This window comes from Nanorana parkeri, unplaced genomic scaffold (genome assembly GCF_000935625.1).
Source record: "Nanorana parkeri isolate BGI_ZX_2015 unplaced genomic scaffold, ASM93562v1 scaffold169, whole genome shotgun sequence".
Classification (NCBI taxonomy): Eukaryota; Metazoa; Chordata; class Amphibia; order Anura; family Dicroglossidae; genus Nanorana; species Nanorana parkeri.
Genome location: NW_017306437.1, coordinates 1,303,935 through 1,312,358, shown reverse-complemented (window position 1 = coordinate 1,312,358; position 8,424 = coordinate 1,303,935).

The following is an 8,424-nucleotide window of genomic DNA, read 5'->3' as shown; positions in this document are numbered from 1 at the left end:
GGTTTCCAGACTTTTTCTCATGATTGGCCAGTAGGCGTCCCTTGCTTTTATTTCACATAAACTAACTAAACTTTACATTTTAGTTCCTTATAAGGTGTTCTTCTATATCTTCCTATTTCATCTTTACTCTTGTCAACAAGGGCGTAGGACAAAATGGAGGCGCCATCTTAGTTTCTTCAAGCTGCACATGAAGGGAGGGGTTGAGGAGCTAGGAGTAAAATATCTTATCTTTGTTTAAGGAAAATGACACACATATAGACAAGCATATTGTAAAGAGAACAATGGACATTTTATATCATGTTTTATATCCATCACAAGACTTTTTTTAGTGGGGGGCCAGCAGCCCCTATCTTAATTTTGGTTGCTCCTGTCTGCCTGACATCTTATGTCTGGGTTTCTGCTGCCATGAAACCTGGACACAGGATTCAAAACCCGGACTGTCCGGGTGAATCCTGGACAGGTGGCAACCCTAGTCCTGATCCTTCCCCGCTCTGTCCAAAGCTAAAATTATATTTTGCCGGGAGTTGGGCTTAAAGCTAAACTCCAGACTTACCTTTTGCCCCCCTCCCCCACACTTGTAGCAAGTCCTCTCCTGCATTGCAACTGATTACTGTCAATTTCGAGGAAAGTTGTAGCTCCACAATAGAACCCTTTAAAGCTGCAGCATCTATCTTTGACCCGCCTTCATTTCCTGTCTGAATGACCTCCATCATTCATCAATCACTTCTCCAACTGATCAGTACTGTCTTTGGCCGCCCTCTCTCACAGCTATTAACTTTCTCTGCCATCAATCATTTGGTTGCTGAGCTTCCTGAGTATCCCCGGCATCCCTTTAGATGTGCCTGCTCATATAACCGATCAGCAGAATGCACAGCTAAAGCCTGCAGCCCCCTAGTGGCCAGCAGGGAGAAGCAGGCACATCTAAAAAAGATCCGAAGCAGAAAGCTGTGATGTTTACTGGAGCCTGCTGGCCACTTCTACCAGACTCAAGCAAAGAGCAGCATGCAGCCCCCAGTGATGACATCATCAGGTCTCATAAAAGGTATTTGATTTGAATGAAACGTTTTTAATTGCATGTTGATCGGGGTGGGGAGGGGGACAATAGAAGGTATTTTATGTGTACACTCAGCTTTCCTAATGCACCACGTATCATAAACAGTTGTCATTGTTTTCTTTTAGGAAATACTGTTTTCTACTTTGCTGCATTTTAATGCCGCTGATCTCCTGCAACCTCCATGCTGCCACTTCCCATCTAAATGTCTGCATGGTATTTCTCAGGGTGAGCTTCCTGCTGGTGACAATGGCAGAACATACCTGAGTAAAGAGCATTGGCACGGCACGGTATAGCCTCAACCAGAAGCGCATGTGACAGGGTGACAACACAGGAACGGGGCGTAACCTGAAAACAAAGAAAGGTACCAGAACAAGGACCCTCATGGCGGATCACCAGGAAACATTTTAATGGAAGATGAAGGTTTAAAACATTTGAAAGCAGCTTTTGAAATGACATGGCCATGGTAATTAGACATGTGCACGGCATAAAAATGTGTCTTCTGACGAAACGAATGGAAACAGAAAAAATGTCCATTCATTTCATCTAGGAATGCACTGATACCGATACTAGTATCGGTATCGGTGCCGTTACCAAGTATTTGGGCGAGTACTCGTACACGCCCAAATGCTCCGATGCCTAGCCCGATACTTCCTGTATCAGGAAGCAGGGCAGCGAATCATTACACGCCACCTGGCTTCCTGAATGGGACTTCCGGTACTTGGTAATTGGTAGCGGGGAGTACCGAAAAAAGTTTATCGGTACTAGGTACCCAAATTCCAGTATCGGTGCATCCCTACTTTCATCAAAGGAAACAAATGTTTCTGCTGTTTCGGATTCAGAGGCAACGAGCCTCCGAATCCGAAACCACACGCTGAAAATGTAGAACGGGTGGCAGCCATTCTTGAGTGTATCTTGGTATACACCAAGATGGCGGCGCTCGTATGTTCAGGCACCACCATTTTGGTGTATACCAAAATATACTCAAAGATGGCAGCGCGCCTGCGGAGAACATGCCTGCGGCCGATATGGCCAATGCTCGTTCTGCCTGTGATGTCACACTGAAAATGCAGAACGAGCATTGGCCTTGTCGGCCACCAGCGCATTCTGCGCTTGTGCGCCGCCATCTTTGAGTGTATCTTGGTATACACCAAGATGGCAGCGCCCGTATGTTCAGGCGCTGCCATCTTGGTGTATTTCAAGATATAATCAAAGATGACTGCGCGCCTGTGCAGAATGCACCGCCGGCCAATATGCAAACGAATTTAAGTATTCCCGAAAATACTAATTTCGGGCATATAATAAATTCGTTATTTCGGATTAGGACGAACCGCCGAATCAACTGAATTTCGTTGATTTGCAGGTTCGTCCGAATGCACATGTCTAATGTTAATGATTATAGTGATTGGGTTTACATTTACTTCAACAGGTGGTCAGGTTGGCCCTTGACTCAATGCCTTACTATGTGATAAATGTCATAAAATGAAAAGATAATTACATGAATCGCAGAATGTTCTTTTTTTATTATACAGTCATGTGAAAAAGAAAGTACTGCCGATGGAAATTGTTGACTTTTCAAAAAATATTAGAACAGGCAAACATTTAGGGTTTTATTTATATTAATGCAGTGTGAACAGCTCTGCGAATGTCTGAGTTTTAGAATGGCAGCTGATTATGACCACTAGATGGAGCCCTTGAGCATAGAATATTCCTATACTCTTTAGCTCCATCTAGTGGACATGTCACTTCATAAGACTTGCATAGAGCAGCGCACAGGTGGGGCATGAATGAAACATGTCGCTGTCTGATATACATTTTCTGTTGCTCTTAGGTCTGCTCGCACATGCTTTGATTATAGTTCTAGTATAATTATTTCCATGTGCACAATTGCATTCAATTTCTGAGCCAAATACTGTGTCACTAGGGTCTTCTGGTGATCCGAAATTAATATGCAGAAAGGAAACATTACAATGCAAGCTGAACAGGAAATCAGATTGCTCCCATGGTGAATTAGGGGTGTCAGTGACAAATGTATTTCCTTCTTTAACCAGCGGGAATCCAGATTACTGGGTACTATAGGCTGATGATGTGTGCTGCAGCGGGAATCCAGATTACTTGGCAGGCTGATGGTGTGTGCTGCAGCGGGAATCCAGATTACTTGGCAGGCTGATGATGTGTGCTGCAGCGAAATCCAGATTACTTGGCAGGCTGATGATGTGTGCTGCAGTGAAATCCAGATTACTTGGCAGGCTGATGGTGTGTGCTGCAGCGAAATCCAGATTACTTGGCAGGCTGATGATGTGTGCTGCAGTGAAATCCAGATTACTTGGCAGGCTGATGGTGTGTGCTGCAGTGGGAATCCAGATTACTGGGTATGCTGAAGGTATATTTGTAGAGCTGCACCAAAATAAAAATTTCAAAACCGAAATGGAAAAAAAAGTCAGGCCAAAACTGAAACTGAAAATGTTTTTTAACTTTTTCACGTTTTTAAAAATATTTATTTTTTATTCATTTTTATTAAATATTTTTTCTTTTTTACTTTACTTTTAGGGGCTTCGGGGAAATATTAGGGGTCTAAACAGATCCCTGATATTTCCCTTTTAAAATGGAAAAAGAGATTGACGACACAGAGTCCTCAATCTCTTTTTTCTGCAGCCCCTGTTATCAATGAACAGGAATCCTCTATACTGAGTGTTCCTGTTCATTCATAACATGCGGACAGAGTATGTTTATTATATCCACAATCATGAATGAACAGGAGGTGATGTAGAGGTGATGTAGATCACTTCCCATTCATTCATAATTGAGGAGATAGTAAACATACTTTGTCCTCAATTATTTACAAACACTCAGCGATCACTGACTGCTTGTACTTGCTCTCCTCTCTGACACGCTGTCACAGGAGGCTGAGTGGGGCGGCGCGGGGAGGAGAGCTCAGCCTCCTGTGACAGCGCTGGCTATCTCCGCCCACACCGCTCTCCTAGTCTGTAACAGGAGGCTGAGCGGTGTGGCCGGAGAGACGCCGGCCGCTCACAGCGCTCTCCTCCTGCAGAGCTCGGACGCCTGTGACTCCCCACAGAGCACACAGACACAGAGCAGCGCCCAGTGGGGAGGAGAGAAGGAACGGACGCACCGCTGTATCAGCCAGAAAATGGCACTTTTGTCATTTTGCCAAAAGTGCAATTTTCGTCCGATATGTTTCAGCGGCCGATATATCGGTCCCAGGTTATTTGGGTATTTAATCTTCATTGAGGAATTCTAGAGTGAACATCAACAGATGAAGACACTATGCTGTTGATGTTTTACATATTAATTGCTACTATAGTAAAAAACGAGACAGCGGACTTGCTTAGACAATATAATAAACATGATGATTAATTGCTTCCAGCTGAAGTTGTGATCTTCATCTGCCCCCGCCATCCCACAGTTCAGAGCATATGATTCTCTGCTTGCCAGCATGATTGGTAGACAGGTGCCCGCTGTGAACCTTGGGGTGCCTTCCATTACATGTGGCCACCAGCTCGCTTTGAAGGGTAACGTAACCTTTGCACCGAAAAAGACAAGAAAACAAATCTGCTGATACATTTCACAGATCCAGAACAGACATGCAAAACCGTAAAGCCATTGTATCGACATCACATCCAGGGATCTGGTATTTTTAGAATGGAAAGGTCACCCAAAGCAACTTCCATCCCTCAGTATAGATTTTTTGTAACATAGAAATAAATTAAATGTGGACTCTACTAGCGAACTAGTGTAGCCCCTTCGCCCTCAGTGGAGTGGCTCTTTTAATTTACTGGTGCTGGACAGAGGCGTCCCAAGGTAGGGTGACACCCAGTGCGGGTACCGGGTGACAACACGCAGTGACGTCATCGCACACGAGCGTGATGATGTCACACGCTGTATCGCTGTTACCTGCCGGTGGCCATCTTCGTGATGGACGCCGGCAGAGAGAGGAGGGGACATCACCCGGCTGGATAAGGTATCCCGCTGGGTCCCCTCCTCTCTCGAGCAACTTTTGGGCTCTCGACCCTTGACCGAGTGCACGACTTTTCAGAGGGGGTGACATCATAATGACTGTCAGTCATTTTCATGTCACCCCTCCAATGGTGTCACCCGGGTGCGGGCCGCACCCCCCTCGTGACGCCACTGGTGCTGGAACTGTAATCAGTCTGGCTGATTTGTAGTTTCTCATCATTTGGTTGTTTGTAGGTGTTCTACTATTGTATTTTTTACTCTTTTTTCCTATTGTCTGCACCTACCTGTATTGGAGCGACCCTGCCACTGAGTGGGGCAACCAATGGGAGAACATTGGGAATGTCTATGCCTCACCAGTCAATCACTAGGAGTTTCATGGCCAGTGGTGTATGCTGGGAAAGTGCATAAATACTGAGGAATTGCCATGTGCTCTGGTCAGCCCGCCTCCAGGCTCTAGCCTGAGGGTAGGGTGTACACAGCTGGAGAAGCTAACTAGGCCTGATGTCTGCAGGAGGCCAGATGTGGATCCAGGAGGGGTCTGGACCTGTCTGGGATGGAGAACCAAGGGAGCCGTATGACTGCTGGAGGTGTCAGGATGTCATGGACCTCAGGAATAATTCTGGTGTCTCTCCCAGGGAAGATCTCAAGTGTGTATTCTGTCCAGTTGTGGTTCGTCATCCTCTGCTGAACTAAAGTTTTCCTGCACTGTGGAAGCTGGAAGGGACTGGTGAGTCTCGAGTGTGGTTTTTGCTCATGAATGTCGGTAGCCCTATACCCTCTCTCCTAGTTTTGGCTGTTCTACAAGAAAGCATTAAAAAAGTGACTGGTGCCCAATTTACTGTTCACATCCCACAACCCGGCTAAGGATCCATCCCTGAGAGTGAAATGTCAGCCCTCCCTGCCTCTGGGGTTCACCACATGCTTTTGGGGATCGGGGCGCCACCCTACTAATGGTGTTAGAATTCCTTAAAGCTGAACTCTAGGCAGATATAGAAGACACAATCAATGCAGCTCTGTCATTGTTACTTTATATGATTACAATATTTTTTAACACAAGCAGTGTAAATATCTGAATCTGACCTGTTATCAGCCTCTTGCAGTTCCTAGAAAGTGAGAGAGATAAAAGCAGTACAAGGAGCCGATGGGTTTATGTGCTGAAGCATGCTGATAAAAGGAAAGAGCAGAGTGATGGAGAGATGAGCCTATCTCTGTTCTGCTTCTCTGTTCACTGTCCATTCACAGGCTGGGGGTGGCTACAGGAGGACCAGGGCTCAGAGGATGTGGGTTGAATGTTGTTGGCTATCAGACTGAGGACATCAAGCATCAGAAAGTACTATGGGGGTCATCTCTGGTTTGGCAGTGAATCTTGCACTCCATACAGCATTAAGACCCAATCATCAAAGGGTCCTATAGAGAAATGGTGCATGACGCGGCCATAACATACGTCCCGACCCGAGACATCACCAGCACACCATGTTTAGAAGAAAAGACAGGACGCTTTATTGTCACTGTAACTGGAAGCGATTTTTGTAGGCTATGTCTATTGGCATTGTCACCGCTGACTCACGAGCCTGTAGCTGCTGAAACCCTCCCACTGTGAGCTGCAGTGTCTGGGAGTGGGAGCGTGTGAGACACAACTGAAGGATGACTTGCCTCAGTCATGGAAGCTAAAGGATGTTTTTTTGGTTCCTTTTGAGACTTCTGCATCACATAGCAACTGGATTTGGGACTTGTTTAGACTGTCTTACAGCAGCCTTTAGTTGTACTTCTGCAGGCCCCACTCCACCCAAAATTGAAATGAATGTGATGACGTGGCCTGAACAGTATTTGGGTAAGCATGGTACAATATGCCAACAAGCACAGAACCCTTTTGACCATTTAGTTGGGGAGCACTTGGTAAGTATTAAAAAGGTAGGCCAAGGCTTCTTTTAAATGCAGCCTTTAAATGTAAAAAAAAGTATTTGCAGCTTTAGAAATTGGAACAGAGATTTCAGTATAATTCATATCGCAAATTAGGCATAATCAATACTTTGCAAAGTGCTCATTAAAATGCAATTAAGGAAGATTTTAAATAAGACAATAACTCGGTCCTCCTGCACTGGGGTGGCGATAAAGGTACAGCATTTCAGGAAACAATACAAGGTAATTAAAGTGATATTAAAGGCAAAAAAAAATGTTCCCTCCCCCCCCATGTAAATGTTAGCACTTACCTTAAATGATGTCTCTTATTCTTTCCCCATGTTGTGTCCCTCCAGCGGTGCGGCGTCACTCCAATCCAGCGCTGACTCCTCTGTCCCTCCGATCCAGCGGTGTCTGCAGGCGGGTGCACGCGTCCATAGACTTACCTTGCGTCTCTGCTCGTCTCCCGGCCGAGAATCGGAGCTGCGCATGCGCCCGCCCCAAGATCCTTTGCGGCCGTACGAGCAGTTCCTGATTCTCGGCGTGGGAGCGAGCAGCGATAACGAGGTAAGTTTAAAATTATTTCAAGCGTTTTTTTTTTTACACTTCTTGCCTATATCTACTGCTTGCTAGCAGTGGATATAAGGAAAAAAAACCGGAGGGTTTAGAACCCCTTTAAGCCTTCTCAGTCCGTCTCAATTACCTTAACTACAGCCAGATATTTAGTACCCAGCTGGCCGCAGGGCTCCATGCCAAGTGCAGCCTCATTATCCTGTGTAGTCTCATTCTCCAATCTCTATGATGAAGGGGCAGCTGTGTCAGAGAGCAGTGATCGCACCTGTATCTATGATGCCCTGCATACTTTAGGGCCATTCTGAAGATGAGTATACTGGTGATTATATTGGTTTGCCTAACAAGACAGCCACGTGCACCAGATCAATCACTGGATAAACCTGGCTATGATGAGCCAAATTTAAATGTATGACTGGCACTTACACTGGGTTCACACCTTAGCGTATTGGAAACTCGCGTTTGCGTTTCTTACCGCGCGGTTTTACTGCGATTTGCGGTAAAAGAAATGCGCGTCAAACGCGAGTTTCCGAGCGGGTATCCGGCTGATAACAGCGGGATACGGGCGTTAATACGCCCCAAAGAAGCTCATGAAGCTCATGTACTTCTTTGGGTGTATGGCGTTTTACCACGCGATTTAACGGGCGGTAAAACGCGCCGGTGAGAACCATGCCCATAGGCAAACATGGGTTTTCACCTATTGCGCGTTTTACCGAGCGTAGGAACGCGTGGTAAAACGCTCAGGTGTGAACGGGGCCTTACTGTGAAGGTTTTTATTTATCTAGGTCATGGTATAGCTAGTAGTGGTAAGTCATGTCCAGCTGGAATACACCTTTAAGGACCTTTAAATGTACGTAAACCCTAACAATGAACCTTACTTATTTGCTCCCTTTTGGTCTGTTAAATACACCATTGAAAGTGTTTTG